The sequence below is a fragment of the Acomys minous genome, assembly GCF_964271855.1.
Source record: "Acomys minous genome assembly, chromosome: 7".
Classification (NCBI taxonomy): domain Eukaryota; kingdom Metazoa; phylum Chordata; class Mammalia; order Rodentia; family Muridae; genus Acomys; species Acomys minous.
Genome location: NC_140488.1, coordinates 93627496 through 93649591, shown reverse-complemented (window position 1 = coordinate 93649591; position 22096 = coordinate 93627496). Strand labels below are relative to the sequence as shown.

The 22096-nt window shown below is 37.9% G+C and overlaps 1 long non-coding RNA gene across 1 annotated transcript; it reads right to left on the bottom strand.

Moving 5' to 3' along the window:
• Positions 1-272: 272 nt before the first annotated feature.
• Positions 273-19390, bottom strand: LOC311602117. The gene is made up of 3 exons (XR_014780685.1): positions 19198-19390; positions 6969-7145; positions 273-2407 (listed from the first exon to the last, which is right to left on the bottom strand). It is a non-coding gene; the product is annotated as an uncharacterized lncRNA (long non-coding RNA).
• Positions 19391-22096: the final 2706 nt, after the last annotated feature.

Sequence of the window (22096 nt, the reverse complement as noted above, 5' to 3'; positions counted from 1 at the left end):
TATGAATGTAACATGAATATAATTTCTGATTGTTCTGTGGTTCTTCTTGCTGTATGTATTTTATATATGTGTAATAATATAAATGTATATGTAAAAAATAATAATGTAAAAAGAATAAAGCTTGCAATAAATTATTCAAAAATCAATAAAAATATAATAGCTTATATCAATTAATTTCCAGAAATACATAATACTTGCATGGCTAGGTTCTTCCTATAATAATAATTTTGTTATATAGTTTTCATTAAAATGATAGAAATAATTCACCCTAGTGTCTAGCATGACCAACTGATTTTTTTCTATACTTGTTATCTGTATTACTATGCACAGCCATACACATTCTTAATGTGGATATTTTGCTACAAGTTTATGCCTATAAATAGAGTTCAAAGAAAAAGACATCTTATGCATTTTTTTTTTTTTTGGTTTTTCGAGACAGGGTTTTTCTGTGTATCCTTGGCTGTCCTGGGCTTGCTTTGTAGACCAGGTTGGCTTCGAACTCAAAGAGATCCACCTGCCTCTGCCTCCCGAGTGCTGGGATTAAATGCATATTCCACCACACCTGGCTCACCTTATGCATTTATACTTGTAAAGATTGGATTTAAATGTATTCATCTCCTAGGGAGAGATACATAAGTGCCATCAAATAATGAATTTATTCCCTAACAATTGTTAGAGGCCATATCAGAAATCATGGTGTTGGCAGGATCCTACATTCTTTGAAGAGCCTTTTTTGCCTTTTCAAGCTCATAGTGGTTCCCGGCGTCTTGGCTTATGGTACCATCACTCTACATAAGACTCACTGAAGTCATAGGCATCAACTTCACCTCTCATTATAACAAATATAAATGCTAAAATCCTGTGTCCCCTGGAATTTAAATACAAATATGAGGTCAAAGAAGAGTTAGATTCTGGGCAGACATATCTTAATGCTGCATATCGGCTATCAATATTCTTTAGAATGCCTCAGAAGAAATCCCTAATCCCCTTTGCTCTGATTTACTTCCAACATTCTTGTGGTAGAGGGTGACTGTTGTGGCTTTCCTAATATAGAAAATACGTCTCATCATCTAAACAAATCACAGACACACATTATTTATAGACAATTAAGTCTCCAAAGACATAATATACTTGACAAACTATTAATGATATACAGTAGTTTGAAAATTAGTGCTGGAAAACAATGAGATTTGCATGTCCTTGGGATAAATAGTATTTTAATGTACTATAATATATCATATCGTTGCAACCATTAGAATTTTGTTGGAACTTTGAATGCTCTCTGCCATTTATTTTTTCTTTTATTAAAAATAGAGGTTTTTTTTTTACCACACAATATATCCTGATTACAGTTTCCCCTCCCTCTGCTACCTCCAGTTCTACCCCCCTTTGATCTCTTATTAGAAAACAAACAGGTATCTAAAGATAATAAAATAAAATATAATAAGATAAAATGAAAAACAAACTCATCAGAATAAGACAAAATAAACAGGAGGAAAAGAGCTCAAGAAAAGGCACAGGACACAGATACAGATATAGACACAGAGACCTATCTGTTTGCACACTAAGGCATCCTATAAAAATACAAAACTAGAATCCAAAATATATACACAAAAGACATATGAGGAAAAACATAATAATATAATATAACATATAATGTAATACATTACATAATGTTATATAATAAAGAAAAAAGTCCTGACATTATGAGATAAGAAACCTCCAAAGTTGCCTTTGAGTTTGTTTTCTGCCAGCCATCTACTTTTGAGCATGCAGCCTACCCATAAGAATAGTTTCCCCAGTGAGATTCTCTTGAAGAAAACTAAATTTTCACTTGCAAGTGGTTATTGATTGGAGATAGCTTCTGGATTTGGGATGCGTCATATCCACTTCTCTTAGCTCTAGGACCCTATGGAGTTGTGCTGGCCGTGTACTGGACCTATGCATGCTGCCACAGTCTCTGTGCCATCATATGTGCATCAGTCCTATTGTGTTTAGAAGGCAGAATATAATTAGAAGTCATTTTATTCTGGCGTACCTTTTGAGCAGTAAAACTTGGGTTTGCCCTACATCCCAGGGCTATCTAGTCTTGGGTTCTTGGTCACTCAAGCAGTATTGATGGGTTTGTTACTCACACAAGCTTTGTGTACCCCACTAGTATATCTTGGAAGAAGATTATTCTCGTAGATTGAAGGTATTGTAGCAGGGTTGAAATTTACATTTCTCCTTTGGTAATATGAAGAGCACCTTCTAGTACAAAGAACACTAGCCTGTAGGGGTTTAAGGCTCTAGGTAGGCACCAGCTCATCTCCTCCATGTTCAATGAATTATGTAGGTGTTTTCTTCAGCAATAGAGCAACCTATAGTCTTGGCAACTGCCTGGATACTTTGGAGCTTTCCATGGTACCTGTTTGACAAAAAAATTCAATTAGACATAACCCATTCCTGGTACTGGAAGCTTCATTTGGTGACAAGAGATGCTCACCTGGATATCTGTCTCTCATTTTATTTGAAAAATTCATTTAGATCACTTTAATTTATGAATACATTTTAGGAAGCCTCTATTGTATTAGGTTTCCATCATACCCCTCAAATGGCCTTTAATTTTAGTTGTCTGTCCCTTATCCCCCTCTTTCTTTGTCCCATTTGCTCCTCCCATTCCAGTCCCCCCACCTCATCCATCCAAAACTAACTATTCTAGTTCCCTTTCCTAGGGAGGAATATCTGTCCCATTAATCCTTTACTCTGTGGGTCAAAGGATTGTAACTTGGTTATCATTGACACAACAGCTAATATTCAAGTATAAGAGCATATAGAGTGTACTCTCTTCTTTCTCAGTCTGGGTTACCGCACTCAGGATGATGTTTTCTAGTTCTATCCATTTGCCTGCAAATTTCATGATTTCATGTTTTAAGGGCTGAGTAATATTTCATTGTGTAAATCTCTGTGGTACTATTTGAGGTTGGGGACGGTGATAAATGCAGCAGTTCTTTAATTGTTCAGGGTGATATTATCGTGTGTGTGTGTAGCTGAAAACTTGTGCTTTCAAGGTCTGTAAGTAACTGTGTTGGATTTTTAATGAGGGTTTCATTGAATCTGTGGATTAGTTTTGGTAGAATGGCATTTTTACCCTATTAATCATACTGATCCATGAGCATAGAAGACCTTTCCATCTTCTGATATCTTCTTCAATTTCTTAGAGGGTTTTTTTCCATAAAAGACTTTCCCTTGCTTGGTTAAATTTACCCCAAGATATTTGATATTCTTGAGTCTACTGTAAAAGATGCTGTGTCCTTGATTTGTGAGTTAATTTTGTACCCTGCTACTGTGTTGAAAGTGTTTATCACCTGTAGAAGTGTCCGGAGGGAATTTTCAGGGTCACTTATGTATTCTAACATATCTTCTCCAAATAAAGACACTTTGACTTCTTACCTTCCAATTCATATCCTCTTGATGTCTTTCAGTTGTCTTATTGCTCTAGCTAGGACATGTACTATATTGAATGGGTATGGAAAAGTGGACCTTATTTTGTTCCTGATTTTAATGGAGTTGCTATGAGTTTCTCTCCATTCAATTTTATGTTGGCTATATGCTTGCTATAGACTTCCTTTATTATGTGTATGCATGCTGTTTGTATTCCTAGTCTTTATAAGAATTTTATCATGAAGGGCTGTCAGATTTTTGTCAAAGGCTTTTTCTGCCTCTAATGAACTGATCATGTGGATTTTGTCCTTCATTTTGTTTATATGGTGGATTACATTGACAGATTTTCATATGTTGAACAATCTTTGAAACTCTGGCATGAAGGCTACTTGATCATGGTGGGTGATTTTTTTGAGGTGTTCTTGGATTTTGCTTGCAAGCATTTTAATGAGAAATTTTGTATTTAGGTTCATAAAGGATATTGGTTTATAATTGCCTTTCTTCCTTGGGATATGTGGTTTTGATATCAGGGTAACAATGACCTCTTAAAATGAGTTGTGAAATGTTCCTTCTGTTTCTATGTTCTGCAATAATTTAAGGACTATTGACATTAACTCTTCTTTGAATGTCCGGTAAAATTCTGTGCTAAAACCATTTGGCCCTGGACATTTTTTTGGGGGGGTGGTTAGGAGAATTTTAATCCCTGATGTTATTTCATTAAGGGCTATAGGTCTATCTGATCTTGAGTTAGCTTTTGTAGGTAGTATATCAAGAAAATCATTCGTTTCTTTTAGATTCTTCAATTTGGTGGAGTAGAGGGTTTTTTTGTTTTGTTTTGTTTTAAGTATGTCCTCAGTGTCATTATGACCCATTTTCCATCTCTATTTTTGTTGATTTGAATCATTTGTATCTGTTAATTTGCCTTTTTAATTTGGTTAAGAATTTTTGTCAATCTTACCGATTTTCTCAGAGAGCTGACTCTTTGTTTCATTGAGTCTTTGTAATTTTTGTTTGCTTGTTTCTATTTTATTGATTTTAGTGTTGAGTTTGAATATTTCTTGTCATTTATTTCTTTTGGGTGTGATTTTTTTTGTCATTTACTCCTTTGGGGTATGATTTCTTCCTTTTGTTCTAGAGCTTTCAGATGTACTTTGAAGTTACTAGTATGAGAGTTCTCCATTTTATTTATGTGGTCACTTACTGCTCTGAATTTGCCTCTTAGGATTGCCTTCATTGTGTCCTAAAAGTTTGGGTATGTTGTGCTTTAATTTTTGTTCAATCTTGACCCATTTTTCATTCAATTGAGAGTTGTTCAATTTCCATGAGCTTAAAAACTTTCTGTGTTTCTGTTGTTGTTGCTATCTAGCTTTAATCCGTGGTGGCCAGATAGGATGCAGGGTGTTATTTCACTTTTCTTGTATCTGTTGAGATTTACTTTGTGTCTAAGTTTGTGGTCAATTTTCCAGTAAGTTCTATTAGATACTGGGAAGTAGGTATATTGTTTTGTGTTTGGGAGAATGTTCTACAAATATCCATTAAGTACATTTTGTTTGTGATATCAGTTAGCTCCAATATTTTTCTGTTCAGTTTTTTTCTGGATGACCCATATATTGGCAAGGATGGGGTTGAAGTCTCCAACCGTCAGTGTGTGATGGTCAGTGTGTGATGTAAACTTTAGTGGTGCCTCATTTACTAACTTGGGTGTCCTTGTTTTTGGGGAATATATGATAAGAATTATGACATCTTGGTGGATCTTTCTTTTGATGAATATGCAGTGTCTTTCCCTATCCTGACTAGTTTTGGTTTGAAGTCTTTTTTTTTTTTTATCAGATATTAAGATGACTACACCAGCTTGCTTCTTATGTCCATTTGCTTAGAATATCCTTTTCCATACTTTTACCCTAGTATGATGTCTACCCTTAATATTAAGGAATGGTTCTTGGATACAGCAGAAGGGTGGATCCTATTTTCACATCCAATCTGTTAATCTGTGTCTATTTACTGGGGAAATGATATGTTGAGAGCAATCAATGTGCAGTGTTTGCTGATTTCTGTTATTTTGTTGTAGTAGTGTTTTCCCTCCTTTTTTGATTTGCTGGCCTAGGACTATTGATTCCTTGTGTTTTCGTGGTTGTAGTTAACCATTTCAGGTTCAAGTTTTCCTTCTAGTACCTAGTATAAGGCTGGATTTGTAGACAGATATTGCCTAAAATTTTTTTATCCACATATTTTTCTTTATCCATTTATTTTGATCAGAAGTTTTGTTGTATGTGGTAGTTTGGGCCTGAATTTGTGGTCTCTTAGAGTTTGTAGAACATCTGTCCAGGCCCTATATCTCTGGTCGCCATTGAAAAGTCAAGTTTTATTATAATATTTATTATTTATTATAATATAATTTATTATGTATAATTTATTTTGCTTGATATTTTTACTTGCCACTTTTAATATGCTTTGTTCTGAACATTTAGTATTTCTATTATGTGCTGTGGAGAATTTCTTTTCTGGTCCTGTCTACTTCATGTTAATATCCTTCTTGTTCCTTGATAGGCATATCTTTATTTATATTGGGTAATTTTTATATGATTTTGCTGAAAATATTTTTCTAGGCTTTTGACCTGAGTTTCTTCTCCTCCTTCTATTTCTATTATTTTTATTTTTATGTTTGGTCTTTTCTTAGTGTCTCAGAATTCCTTCATGTTTTATGGTTGAATTTATTTTTTTTTAGATTTAACACTTTCCATGACTAAGATATCCTTTTCTTCTGTCTTGTCTTCAGTGCCTGTGATTCTCTCTTCTATCTCTTATATTCTGTTGGTGAGGCTTACCTCTGAGGTTCCCACTCATGTTCACAATTTTTTCATTTCCAGATTTCTCTCAGTTTGAGTTTTCTTTGTTGATTCCATTTCCACTTTCAAGTCTTGGGCTATTTTGTTTCTTTCACTTTTTGTTTATGTTTTCATATATATTTTTAAGGAGCTTATTAATTTCTTCTTTAGGGATCTCTATCATATTCATAATGGCTATGTAAAGGTACTAGTCTTGTGCTTCAGCTATGCTAAGTTATCATGGCCTACTATAGTAGACATATTGTCCTGGGTGTTATTGATTGTGTTTTTACGCTGCCATATAGGCATCTGTGTTTGGGATGATTGGAATTCAAGGTACTGATATCTGGTCTTTGTTGTTTTTGTGTTTTGTTCCTTGGTTTCTGTTACCACTTCAAGTTCTTAGGAGGGTATTATGGCTGTGAATTACCTAGTATGGAATTCTTCTAGGATCCTGCCAAATGTGGCCACTGGAGGTTAGGAGTTGAATGTGTTTCTGGGCATTTAGAGCTGATACTTAGGAATGAAAGTGGGCTAGAAGGGGGAAATGAGGGGTCCACAGGAGGGAGGAAAACAATATAGTTCACCAGGATTTGCTTAGTCACCTAGGAATGGGGTCAGGAGAGGAGAGGCCAAACAGGTAGTCTGCTACAGAGCTGGTGATGACTGGGATTGGATTTGGAGGGAAGGAGGGCACGTAAAGATCTGAAGCTCACCTACCTGCTTTGCTGGCTTAGTTGCTTCTCTGGCAGGTTTGCATGGCAGGTTTTCAGAGAATGCCTGCTTGGCTACTTGGACAAAGTGATGAGTGGGGAAGAAGTTTAGAGGAGGAGATCTGTATGATCTGTTGGAGATGATGGCAGAGGAGGAAGCCTACAGCTGGGGGTGAGACAGGCACTGGATTTGGAGGGGAAGAGGGAGAAGGGAAGATCTGGAGTTAGCTAACCCACTTCTTTGGCCCTCTCTTTGTCATTTAAATATATATATATTTATATATGGCAATTTTAATGGTATATAAACAAGATATATAAAATGAAATTTAAAATAGTTGAATAATGCATTTGTTGAAAATATGGAATTGTAAAAAACTATATATTTTCTGAAAGTAAATATCTAAAGCAACCATTGTTTGGGCCAAAGAGAAAGGGCCATTTTTATTTAATGGATATTCCATTAAAATAGAAAAAAAGAAATTCCTTCAAAGAAACATGAATTTTGGTGAATTAAAATTTTCTTCTATGCAGTGCTAATAATACATAAAATTATGGCATATAATTACTTATAGACTTTGTGAGCAACAATTAAGACATAATGGAAGTTCATATTCTTTTCATACTGAATGGTTGTGAAAAATAACAAAAAGGATCCTTCTGGCTTTTCTCAGTTTTACTCAGAAAAATTCTGGTAAGAAAGAAAGAAGGGCAGAAGAAGGTAGGATTCTATAATACAAACAAGACACATAATCCATTTTCCTAACTTCACACTGTTCAGGAGAGTGACAAAACACCAATTGCCACAGGATGGCCTGTCTTACAAACATTTCCCATTCAAGTAGCTTATCTCGGGCATTCTGGGTAAGTCAGCCAAATCTGGTAGCAACAACATGTAAGTTAAAATAGCAAACTTCACTGTCCTGAGTATTCATCTGTTGTGCCACTGACACATTGCAGAAAGAATGCCAGCCTTTCTTTCCCCTGGCATAAATCTCATGTCTGTACCCTGCTTCGAGAGCTCAAAGAAAGCACCACTTGCAGTATGTAGGCTTCCTTTGTTGGTGGTTTGCACTTGAGAGGAGGAAATAACATACCATTTGGTATCCTTTGGGAAGGTCTGTGAACACACTTGTGCTGGGTCCCTGTGCTGCTTTTTCAAGCTGCCTGAGATGTGCATGTGCTGCAATACGCAAGTGGCATATAAACAAACCTGTGTTGGCTTCCAGGAAAAAGCAGTTTTTATTTTAGAACAACCATTCCATTTGTCTAAATCCAAATGACTTTGAAAATGAAGAATTGCTGCTTGTTAGGGTGGTTGGTAGGGTTAACACTTGATCCTTAGAAATGCTATCCACAGGCTCAAGATGCCCTAGGCTGTGAAGTCAGAAACTAATAGACTTTTTTTTTTTTGTATTCCTTCATCTTTACCACTCCATTGCATTCCAGCTTGAGTTTCACTTGCCAGAACATGCACTTCTGTGCCTTTTCTGGCCTCTGAGGTCTGCATTGCTCTCCCATATGATAGACTAGAAGTGCTGGGAAATTAATGCCAGTTGCCTGCAGTGATAATTGGTTTGATATTGCTCCATGTATTGGCTGCCTTGGCTGTCTTGTTTCGCTTTTGTGCTACTCTATATGGTGTTTCCTCAGAGCAATTCTCAAATCAGCTATGTGCACTGAGTCTTTTTGTTCAGGTTGGCCTCTGGAGCAGCCCAATTATCTTCTGCTAGAAGCCTAGGAACACAGCATTTTGACAGGACTCAAGATGCCAGTGTTTCAGATAAATTAAAATACTGGATGAATGGAGCATACATTTTTCAGTTTACTGGATGCCTTAGAAGTTGTTTTTTTGCACTCTAAGTTAACCTCTATGTCTTTATTGTGTCTCCTTCCTCCATTGTTCAGATAAACCACTGCAAAGTCCTTATTCCTCTATATTCTTACAAGTCCTCTTGTGCATAAAGCATCAACAGACTGCTTCCACATAATAGTGAAGTCACTGAGATCCAAGAAACTCAGAAAACATTTGAGGGAAGACCCTGAGGGAGGAAGCTAGATGGTGCCTGGAAGCTGTGAGGAGAGACAAGGCTAGAATAAACTTCATATTGCTATACCTGCTTTGGGATGTACAATGTTACAGTCTTTGTCTAAAAGTGATAGAGAGGACTTTGGTTGCTTTGGTGCCTGTGGGTTTAGGAAGACAAGTAATAACTGTCCTTGGGTGCCTGGATTATCTTTGATTAAACAGAAGATCCTCCAGATTCATGCATATTATCACAAATAATAGCATTTCTTTCTTTCTATAGAGTAGTTAACAATAATAAATTGCATATATTAAAATAGAGGAAAGAAGTTTGAAAGTTCTACCCTAAAATCTCAAATGTAGGAAACAATAGCTATGCTACTTGCCCTAAAGATCATGTATCTATGTATCAAAATAGCATAATGTACTTCATAAGTATGTCCAATTATGAGCCAACCAAAGAATAAAATAAAGCAGTGATGGAGAAATGGTTCTGGAAATGTGACCACTTATTCTAATTCCAAAACTACTCAAATTAAAGCCAAGCACGGTTCTCTCTGTCTCTGTCTCTGTCTCTGTCTCTGTCTCTGTCTCTCTCTCTCTCTCTCTCTCTCTCTCTCTCTCTCTCTCTCTCTCTCTCTCTCTCTCTTCCCTCCATTCTTCCTTCTCTCCCTCCCTCCCACTCTCTCGTTCTCTCTCCCTTCCTCCTTTCCTCCATCCCTCCCTCCCACCATCTCCCTGTCTATGGATCAGGATGTAGCTCTTAGCTACTGCTCCACCATCTGCTGTATGCTACCATGCTCCCCACCATGATGATAATGGACTAAACCTCTGAAACTGTAAGCCAGCCCCAATAAAATGTTTTCCTTTATAAGAGTTGACTTGGTCATGGCATCTCTTCACCATAATAGAACACTGACTAAGATAGAAGTTGGGACCATAGGCTGTGACAGGCCTAACCATGTTGTTTGTTGAAGGGATGTTTCCATATTCCTTCAGGCCTTTGAAGTACAAAAGTGATTGGACACTTGAAGAAAAGCTTAATGGTCTATCCTGGTAGGAACTTAGAAGACAGTGCTGAGGATGGTACATTTTAAACTGTGGGGACCCAGATCAAGAAATTTTAGAGGGGAAGACTATTAGTAAGTATCCTAGAGACCATTTCTTTTTTGATGTTTTGGCAAAGAAGATGCCTGCTTTCTGTGTGTAGTACATACAAGTAGATCTTTGAGAGATTTCTGGACAGCCATCTTACCTGAAATAGAGAACTGGTTCAATGAAAGACCCTGTCTCAAGGCAATAAGGCAAAGATTGCTAGAGGAAGACATGGCTTCTGCATTTGGGTGCACACATATGTGAATGTAAAACACACACAAATAAATAGATTAATGAAAATAAGCATTATCTTTACTACTAATATGACATGTTTTCTGAGCACTGAGAATGTAGTTGCACTGTTATTGGTGTGTTACATCTATCCATTTATTTAGTGTCCACAAAATACTATAAGATGGACACCATTCTTGTCTCCAATTTTATGCATTGGTGAAGCTGGTGAGGAATCTTGACCTTGTGCTTACACTCAAAAGGTGGGTGGGAAAGAATGGAAGTCAGGAAGACTTATGGACATTTTTTTTTCAAGACAGGGTTTCTCTGTGTAGCCCTGGCTATCCTGGACTCATTTTGTAAATGAGGCTGGCCTGGAACTCACAGAGATCTGCCTGCCTCTGCCTCCCCGAGTTTGCTGCCATACCCTAGATGACTTATGGAAACTTGATTGGAATGTTGGAGCCTCTTTATTGGGAGCCTGTAGCTTGATGGCTCTTATCTCTGTCACATCCCCATTTTATGCCTCAGCACCCTCATCTTTGGGTCTTCTGCACTTGCTTCTGCCAACTAACTGCCTCATTTTCTAGTCTGCTGATCTTGTGGTGTCTGAGTACTGAAACTTGGTCATGGGTGTAACCAGTCTCAGCTCCTCCTTCTTAAGGTCATTACTGCTAGCCTTCTCTTGGCATATTCTTTCTTCTCTCATTCCTTTGTTAAACTCAGGATCTTGTAATATTGGATGATTGGGTGAGTCCATTCTCTACTGATCTATTTCGATGCAGCTGTTACTACTTCTTGGTTTCTGGCTACTCATAAATCTGCTGTTTCTTAAAGTAAGTATATGTGCCCAGTCTGCTGTGGCCCGCAGATGAAGTCATGTGCTAAAAATAGCATAATTTCTTAGTAAAAAAACATTTGAGAGACAGGCATGGTGACACACACCCTTAATCTCAGTGATGGGGCAGAGAGACTAAAAGATCTCTATGAGTCTGAGGTCAGCCTGGTCTACATAGTAAGTTCCAAGCCAGTCAGTACTACACACTGAGACTCTATGTCAAAAACCAAAACCAAACTAAAACAAAACAAAACAAACAAAAGCATCTGAAAGCAGGTATGGCTCCAGGTGTGGCTGAAGACAAGAAGTATAAAACAACCAACATCAATGGAGACTACTGGGGAAAAAAAGCCAGTGAACTTAACGGCTATGGTCCTATTTGACTTTATTTTATTCTATCATTGGCTTATTTATTTGAAAATCAGCTGTTCTAGAAAAGTTGGAGTAGGTGTGAAGCAAATAGCTGTCTTTCTCAACCCCAGGTATATAGAATGCAGAGGAAGGTTGTCTTGGGAGCCACTCAGCATAGGATATCTAAATCTTGTGCATAACTTAGGATCTAAATTGAATCTTAGAAAACATGTTAGGTTTAAAATAGCAGATAACGGAACTGGCTTTTTTGGCTTATAAAGTTTTTAATTTTAATTTTTATTTTTTTATAATTTCATATTCCTCTTATGAAGTGTTTATTAAAAGTTTTAAGAAGTGCATAGTACAAGACAAAGTAATGAGGTCATAGTAATAACTGATGTATATGCAAAAGAGGAATTTTCATAAAGTTTATAAATCAAAGAATAATACCCACAAAGACAAGTGTCCAAATCTTTTTTTTAATTTTCTAATGTTTTTTAATTCTTACATTTGAAATTAAAATATAATTACATCATCTTTCCCCTTCCTTTTCCTCCCTCCAGCCCATCTCATGTACTCCATCCCTTGCTCTCTCTAACATTCATGGCCTCTGTTTCTTTAATTGTTTATACATATATTCATTTTTAAATTTTATTTTATTAATTTATGCATATTACATCTCAATGGTTATCCCATCCCTTGTATCCTCCCATTCTTCCCTCCCTCCCATTTTCCCCTTACTCCCCTCTTCTATGACTGTGACTGAGGGGGATTACCTCCCCCTGTATACGCTCATAGGGTATCAAGTCTCTTCTTGGTAGCCTGCTATCCTTCCTCTGAGTGCCACCAGGCCTCCCCATCCAGGGGACGTGGTCAAATATGAGGCATCATAGTTCGTTTGAAAGTCAGTCCTCACTCTCCACTCAACTGTGGAGAATGCCCTGTCCATTTGGTAGATCTGGGTAGGGGTTCAATGTTTACTGCACGAATTGTCCTTGGCTGGTACCATAGTTTGAGCAGGACCCCTGGGCCCAAATCTGCCTATCATAATGTTCTTCTTGTAGGTTTCTAGGACCCTCCAGATCCTTCTACTTTGCCATTCTCCCATGCTTCTCTCATCTAGAGTCCCAGTAGGATGTCTTTTCCTCTGTCTCAGTTTCCTAGTAAGTGAATCATGGGACATGCTCCTTGGGCTAGTGTCCAGATATAGCTAAAACAATGTTATACAATAAAAGATCCTCCGGAGGAATCTCCATACCTGATCTCAAGCTGTACTATATACATATATTCATAAATGTATAAATACGCAAGTGTACAAATCTTAAGTGCTCAGTCCATTGACATGGTACAAAATAAACACATCTGAGTAACCACCAGCCAAATCAAGATACACAACAGGGTGCTTTTCTGAGGGCTCTGGAAATACTCACTACCATTCTGTACTTCATGGGTCATAGGCTCACAGAAGACACTTTTGAAACAACTGGCCCAGCATCTGCAGTTTTGAATAAACTGAGCCCGAGAATGACCAAGTGCCATATATGAGGCCATACAGCTAGAAAGCATCTGCTCTTTAAGCTGTTTTTTCTTCTTCTTCTTCTTCTTCTTCTTCTTCTTCTTCTTCTTCTTCTTCTTCTTCTTCTTCTTAAAATATTGGGTCATATTTCCGTTTCTTAACCAAGTTAGTGCCTGCCTCCCTACTCCTCTTATTTATTTGTTCTATGTGCAATTCTGATTTCTCTTTTCTTATTCTGTGCTCATCTCAAAGTAAAATCATCTATGACTATGATTTTTAGCCCAAAGACTCTGTGCCTGACACAAGAAAAGACAACTCTCTTATCATGTTAGCAGTTAATGACAGCCAGTGGGCATGTGACACACACAGCAAAACGTGTAGTGTCAGAGCCAAGCCCTTCTATAGAGCTTTCCCTACTTCCATCATCAGCCTGAGGAACTGGAACTTGTTCTCTCCAAATTCTCATGGCAGAGAAGAGCAGTTGGCCATGGGGATGAGGTTCTCTCTATGATACGGAGCTGAGGACAGAAAGTAGCCATCTGTCCAAGGGGGCATTTCCCAGATTCCTGATGGTGGCCATTAGAGCACTGGTTATTACTAATAGAATGTGAGTTAAAATACATTTGATACTTCTGAGCTATGAAACTTAAGCTACCAAGTGTGCTTTCTGCATGGTCTCTTTCTATAACCACTGACCCTGAGGACCCCCAAGAGCAAGCAAGAAAGACCTTGAGCCTCAGAGGTAGGCGATAGGAGACTTCCAGATATCAAAGCCCTGGCTCTGGAGTTAGCCTTGTATGTGAAGAATGAATGATCAATGGGTTAGTGTAATGAGATCCTAACGATGAAATAACAAACATGGTAATACAGATGGAAGGGAGGCCGTGATATTTTTGAAGACTCTAAGTTTTTGCACGTCTTGCCAACCAGAGCCCTGTATTTATATAGGAAGTACAATTCCTAGCTATTATATGCAGAAAGGTAAGGTACTGGCCCTTTTACACGTAAGAAAGAATTTGCAGCCGGGCGTGGTGACACACGCCTTTAATCCCAGCACTCGGGAGGCAGAGGCAGGCAGATTGCTATGAGTTCGAGGCCATCCTGGTCTACAAAGTGAGTCCAGGAAAGCCAAGGCTACACAGAGAAACCCTGTCTCAAAAAAACAAAAAAGAAAGAAAGAAAGAAAGAAAGAAAGAAAGAAAGAAAGAAAGAAAGAAAAAATATGTTAGAGTCTTGTGCCTCTTTAAAGATAGGGACCCTTGTAGTGATGAGGGAAAGCCATGATTGCAGCCACTGAACTGAGTTGGGCATCCTTGCACTTCCACATTTTCTAAAATATTGGGTCATCATCTGTATCTATGATGCAGGTTTTATCAGCAGAAACACCAATTTATGTTTTGGAAATCTTGTCAATAAAGAAAGTGGCCTTTATTCATAGTGTTCTTCCATCTATTTAAGTGAGGCAGGTTTTCTAGAGTAGAAACTTTAAAGAAGTGGCATGTAACATGATGCCTTTATAATGCTGATGTTGAGAAACCGTGGTAAGAAAGAGCAATGAGAGTGCCACTTTATTATTTCATGATACACAACCACCATGTGGGCATCATAAAATGGCTGATGGGATTGGACTGCCTTTGTTTCAATCCTGTCTCTGTTAGGTAGCAGTCAAGTGAACTTTGGACAGCTGAATTAATTTCCCTTTTCATTCATATCTGTCTGTAAGAGGGAGAGCACTGCGCAGATCTCTTAGTGTTTGGAAGATTAAATTATTCAAAACAAGTTAAGCAGTTGGAAGAAGGCCTAGCATGTAGAAAACCTTCAACACATGTCAGCTATTAGAACTGCAATGTTTCCAGGCCTTGAATTGTCTGTGGCATATTTGAATTTATGTCAGAATATAAGAAGAAAACCAAACAGTTGCCTCTCTGGGTCATATCTGGAGTCTTTGTGTTTCCCCCAAGGAACATTCAAAAGCAGCCACATGAGTCTAGGGTGTTAGAAAGAGCTTGTAAGCTTCTCTTTTGCAGCAATCTTTACATGAATTAATAGCAGTCAAACTTAAGAAATTGATAAATATACACCAAGAATTTCAAATACCATTTGACTTAATAATAACTTGATTTTTAAGGAATTTGAATATATTCTAATATGTTTTATTTGTATCTAATAAAAATGCTGTATGGCACAAAGGTGCCTCTGAACAACAGAATATGTCAGATTGAGTTATAATCCAAAGTATAAAATTAATAGATAAATGATGGGATATATCAATAAATGAGAGTAAAGAGACAATTTTCTCATTCAGAAGAATTCCAAATAAATTATGCAGCTATTCTGCCTTTAAAGAAGGTGGATTGCACAGTGAATTCTTCCCATGGAGCAAGTAAGGAAAGGGGCAAGGCAAAAAGAGGCCTATCAAATGCTACTCTGAACAAGGGACCAATACTAGTAGTCACAGTCATAAATCATATTGAGGATATATACTCCCTGATATAATATGATAGAAATAACATATTTTTGTCATCTTCCTCTCCAAAGCCTGTAGCTCCAATTTAATATGAGAAAAAAAAATCAGATGAATTGTAATAGAAGTAAAGCTGCCAATATACCTGGCAAGTACTCCTTATAACTATCAAGGTCATCAAAAACATGGAAAGGCTGGGAAACTTTCACAGCCAAGAGGAGCCTAAAGAAACTTGACAACTAAATATTATATGGTGTCTTGGTAACCAGTGATATTAAAGAACAACTAAAGAAATCTAAATAAATTATGATATGATGGTTAATCTTGAGTGTCAACCTTATGGAATTAGCATCTCCATGGATACAATGTCTGGAAATATTTGAAAGGCGTTTAGATTTGATTGAGGTTGGAAGACCCATTCTAAGTACGGACACCACCATGGCCAGAGTCTTAGATTGAAGACAAAGGAGAAAGTGAGCTGAGCACCAGTACTCATCACCCTCTACATCCTGACTGTGGATAAAATGTGATCAGCTACCTCAGGCTCCTGCCACCATGTTTTCTCTGTCATTATAGACTATGCCCTTTTCACCCCCACCTCCAACAAAATAAAACCTTGCTTTCCTAAGTGCTTTTGTCAGGATACTTTCTGTTTTTGAGACAGAGTTTCTCTATGTAGTCTTGGCTGTCCTGGATTTGCTTTGTAGACCAGGCTGGCCTGGAACTCATAGATATATTCCTGCCTCTGTCTCCCAAGTGCTGGTATTAAAGGTGTGAGACATCATGCCCATTTTTTATTTAATTAATTTATTCAGGTTACAACTCACTTGTTATCTCATCACTTGTATCCTCCCATTCCTCCCTCCCTCCTGCTTTCACTCTATTCCCCTCCCCTAGGTCTAAGACTGAGGGGGACCTCCTACCCCATTATATGGTCATAGGCTATAAAGTCTCATCTTGATAGCCTGCTTATTCTTTCTTTGAGTGCCACCAGGCCTCTCCACCAACGGGAGGTGGTCAAATACATCATGCCCAATTTTATCAGGATATTTTGTCACAGAAACAAGACAAGTAACTAACACAAATGGGCTAACATTAATAATAAAACTGTAATAAATGTACTGTACTAGCTTAAGGGGACTGTAATAGCGGAAGCTGTGTAGAAATATGGGAACACCCTGTACTATCTGCTCACTTTTCTGGAAATCTTAAACTGTTATAAAACAAAGTGCAATCAATTCTCACTAGCTGTATTAGTTTGTTTTATGACGTCACCAAGAAGACTAGGTTAGTGAATGCTGAATTATTTCCCCTGGCTAGAGTCTCCAAGGAAATCTAAATAAATTATGGAATAATGGTTAATCTTGATTGCCAACCTTATGGGATTTAGAGTTACCATGGAGACAAGCTCTGGGCATATTTGTAAGGGATTATCTAGATTAGGTTAATTGAAGAATGGGGACCCACTCTGAATGTGAAGAGTCTCTTTTTATGGGCAGCAGACCCAGACTAAATAAAAAGGGGAAGGGGAACTATTTCCACCAGCAAATACCTTTTAAATATCTTTTAGACTTAAAGATAGACTGCATTTAATATATATTATTGTCTCAATAATATTGAACTCATAACTAATAGCTATAACTCCTGACTAGCTGAATTTTATCTGACACATCTTTTCTCCATAAGGCACATTACAGCCTCCCTGTAGCTACAGACACTAGACCACACTGCCAAACTTGCTTGAGAACTTGCAAAAACATGGTTCAAAATAGACTAGGAGAAGGATCTTATTTACACCCAGAGAAGTAAAACAAGTACAAACTTTACCTTGTTTGACCTTGTCAAAGTATGTGTGTATTAGGCATTTCAACTTAAAAACGCTATTGGTGTACATTCATTGTATGCAGTGATAGATTTCATAAACTTTTATTCAAGTATATCATGTATTTTGAGCATATTCACATCCTCCTACCCTCCATATTCATCTACACTCATACTAGTCTCCTCCTTCCTCTGAACAGCCTTGCTGTGTGTGTGTGTGTGTGTGTGTGTGTGTGTGTGTGTGTCTGTGATTATTTATTTATTTATTTAAAATCTCAGATCTACAAAGGAGAGTAAACATGGGGCATTTGTCTTTCTGAGCCTAATTTATTAAACTTGATATGATGATCTCCAGCTGCATCTGCTTCTACTAAATGACATAATTTAATTCTTCTTTATTGTGGAATAACACTCTATTATGTGTGCTATATACACATATATACATGCACACACATATATACAATTTTCTTTATCCATCCCTCAGTTACCCCTTTCTGGAAATACCTTCACAGATAACCCCTGCTCCCTGAGCTCTGTCTCTTAGTTCACTATAGATCCAGTCAAGTTGACAACCAAGATTAAACTACTATTGGGCATATGCCTGAAGGATACAATTCATAATTCAACTCTTTACAGTTCTGTGCATTTGTATTCTCACAAATGGTCATACTAATTCTGTAGTTACAAAATAATTTTAGTGAGCAGAAAAATTCACAAATGGATATTCCCATTAAAAATAAGAATTAAAGCCGGGTATGGTGGCACATACCTTTAATCCCAGCACTCTGTGAGGCAGAGGCAGGAGCATCTCTGTGAGTTCAAGGCCAGCCTGGTCTACAAAGTGAGTCTAGGACAGCCAAGGCTACACAGAGAAACCCTGTCTCAAAAACAAGCAAGGAAACAAATAATAACCCAAAAAATAATCAAATATATGTGAATTTTTATAAAACGTTGATCTTCTATTCTTGACTTTGTCTTTTAAATTTTTATTTACTCATTTTTCTGTTTATTTGGCTTATTCCTGTGTTGTCCAATATGGTAGCCATTGAGCTACTTGTGATTATTTGGTGCTTAAATGTTTCTAGGTCGAATTGAGATGTGCTATAAGAATAAGAATCACATTTTGGATATTTCACACAAAATAATGCAAATCATCACACTAATGATATAATATGACTATATACTGAAATGAAAATATATAATTGTTGAATAAGGCACCTTACTAAAGTTTTCCAAGCTGTTTCTTTCATCCTTTATATGTGGCTGCTTGTATCCCAGAATTGTACATGTGACTTGCATTTTACTTCTGGACACTGCCAAGCTATATGACCTTGGGAAAACAGTTCTAGGTAAGTGTTAGTAGCACAGCAAGAACACAGAACAGTAGAGTCATTTTCTCCTATTAGCAGCCATGCAATGTCCTCCTTTTAGGGAGGTGAGGCACAAAGGGTGAAGGAGCTTGCCTAAATTGCTCAGTCACTTTGTCGAATATCACTTTCCCGTGCAATGTTTCCCCCTCATTCTTCTTTCTCACGGACCCCTCCCCACCAATAACTTAAAGTCCAAGGCCTTTGAGAGAAAAAGCAAGATTGGCTGCTTCTGAGTTTTAAAAGAGACCGTTTTACAAAGCCTGACTCTGTTTCTGTAAAGCAGGGCTGCCAGTTTTAGCAAACGACAAACACAAACCTACAAATTTCCCTGTGAAAATTTGCATTTTAGATAAAGAATTTATAATATTTAAGTATTTTCCAAATTTCACGAGATATGTTTTCACACACACACACACACACAGCCTTAATTATGTGAAAATCAACTGGACATCCAGGTTTTTAGTATTAAGTTTAGGGACACATACTGAAATACATTTGCTGTTTGTTAATCTGAAATGCAAACTTACCCTGTATTTAATATGGCAGACCCACTGAAAGCCTTTCAAGAGAGAGCATTTTCACTGATTTCCTCCCGGCACTCATCTTCCGTGGTCCTCCAAGGAGGAACCAGAGGAGTGAGTCATTCATGAGCTCTGTAATAAAAACCGGAATCTCCAGCCTTGCCTTCCCATCTGCAGGCTATCTCAGCTGTCACTGCTATCTTCCCAAACAGCCAACTTCCCGGGAATCAAGCTGCAGATCTCAACTGTCCCTCCCAACCTTTATAATCAATTTGAGTTGGGCAAGATGCCAGATTAAAAAAAAAAATTGCACGGAACCAACTCTTGTAACTATGGAGATAAGAGGGAGGGAATAACCCAAGGAAGCCAGCAAGCTTTCCTCTTCTTTACAGAAGCTCTTAAATGAAACAGGCGGCAATCAGCACAAACATGCCAGCCATTTCCTGAACATGTATACATAGCAAAGAGAAGAAGGCAAAAGTTAGCCAAATTGTACATTGTGTGATTTTTCTCTCCTTCCTAAGTATTATGTTGCATAATAAGGAGGGAGGTGGTGGAAGTGGTCCTGGGTGCAAGCAAAAAGGGGAACAGGCAATAAGGGGTTCATCTCCTTATACAATTTAAAAACAATAATAAAACTGACTAAAAGTTGCTCTGCTTTTTATTACCACAATGTTCTGGCAATTCTAAACAGTGTCATTGATAAAATACTCCTCCCACTGCACACACACTCCCTCCCCAACACAGACTCTTCTCATTTTAAGCAACACCACCAGGCTTCTTTTTTTTCTTTTTAAAGAACACTGCTTTATGGAGCTTTTCTTTTTGTTGTTTTTGGAGGCCTGTAGGAGACGAAAAGCAGGAAAGAAGAGCTGGATGGAGATCGGATGTTTAAGCAATCAAAACTGCAAGAGCTATGAATTTCAATGAGTGGAAATTTCCTTCTTGTATCAGATTGTGTCCTGAGGCTTCCAACGAGGGAAAAGCAAAATTATATAGGGAAAGGAATATTAGGAGTCCAACGACTTGGACCCAAGGTTTATTTTTTTAATCATCATGTAAATATATGTCATGTATGTAGATACTGTAGCTACTTTTGTACAGCTTCTTCACCTGGTTCTCTCGTACAGCTGAGTGAGAGACATACGAAAGTATTTGCAAACTGGAAAGTGACCTACTGTGGTAAAACAACAATTCATTTTCAGCAGAGACCAATATAACAGCGGCTCAGACAAAATAAGTCCAAGATTGATGGAGTAAGATAACCTTGCTCTGGGAAGTGATCTTAAAGCCCAGTTCTTTCTTTGTTATTGTCGTATTATCTTATAGGATGTTTTTCTTGTTTTGAAGATTGAACTTCAACCACCACCTACCACCGCCCCACTCTTACCCACGAGGCAGGAAAACAAGTAGAGGAGCAGTTTCTTTTAAGAGTGGAAATCAGCTATGCAGAACAGCACTCTGCTTCCTTCTTATTGGTTGAAACTTAGCCACATGGTCTCTCATTGCTGTCATGGAGGCTGGGAAATGTAGTGCCCAGCTGGGCAGCCATGTGTACAGCTACAATTTGAAGGTTCTATTGTTGTAAGTTAAGAATGGATGTGGTGTGATATTATTGAGACAGTAGATATAAGATTGTTTGTTTCAATAAATGGAACAAAATGAAAAGTTATATATTTTCTCCACGACTGACAAATTTTGGGAACATGTTAATGTAAAACATCCCAACTTAAATAGGCAAATAGATCACTACAGCAATAGATTTCAATACATTTTTATCTAGGGTCTATCTATAACTATTCTCCATAGACCCTGATGAGTTTGGATAAGTGCAGCCTTGTGCTTCTTGGTGTCTAGGCCCAAATCCCAGGAGAAATGTGGAAATGAGACCACCCTACCATTGTTCTGACTCTTTCCAGTCACTCAGAAAGCATATAAGTGAGAAAGTGGTACATCATCTGGTTAGCGCCTGATCATCCTTGAGGCCTCATGTCACTGCCTCCATAATTAAACACAGACCATTAGCTCTAACTCACTGCACGCACATCAATTATGCCAGTTTGGATAACAGCCACAGCAACCCTTCTTTCCTGCCTTTCACCTCTCTGGCAGTGATACAGGCCAAGTTCCATGGGTATTGTTAGAGTTACCGTGGCTTTTATAAGATGTCAGACCGGCAAGGCTGCAACCCCATGATGTAACAGAAGCATTTATTTTTTCCCATGTTGATTAAAAGGTAATTTAACCTCTTCCAAAGGTGGTCCAGCCAATCCCCAGCAGCACTGACATTGTGTTAATGTGAAATTGCTCTCCAGAGTGACAAATTAGCCTTCTGAGACCAGTATGAAAAGCCATCTTTACTGAATGGCTCAAGCTTAAAGAGCAAACTTGGTTTCATACGCCTTCGATTAAATGAGCTCGTAGTAATGCACTGCATCTGAAATCTTGGAACTGTGCAGACTGAAATGCACACTTATAGTCTACTCAGTAGTACTAACTATCCTAGCACATGCTGTTTCCTCTAGTGTGCTAGGTCAAGTTCACTGTAGGTTAGCAGCAATGGGGATGATTTAGCCACCTCATTTCTTAGAAGAAATGCAACTCACCAAAAGAAAGAATACAACAAAACCAAAAGGTCCTAGAAGATAGGGAGTAGGTGGACGGGGGTGGGGGTGGAGGGGTGGGGGGGTGGAGGTGGATGTTGTGTTTACTTACTCCAATGTTTTTTTTTATGGAGAAACTGATGCCCACGGAAATGAAATACACTGGATAGAGAGCTGCAGAAAGCTGAAGCCACAGAGCTAAACCAGAAATCTTTTTGGATACAAGCTCACTGTTTTATTTGTTTGTTTATTATTTATTTTCAACCTGTGATGTGCTGTCACATCATCCATAGATACTCATT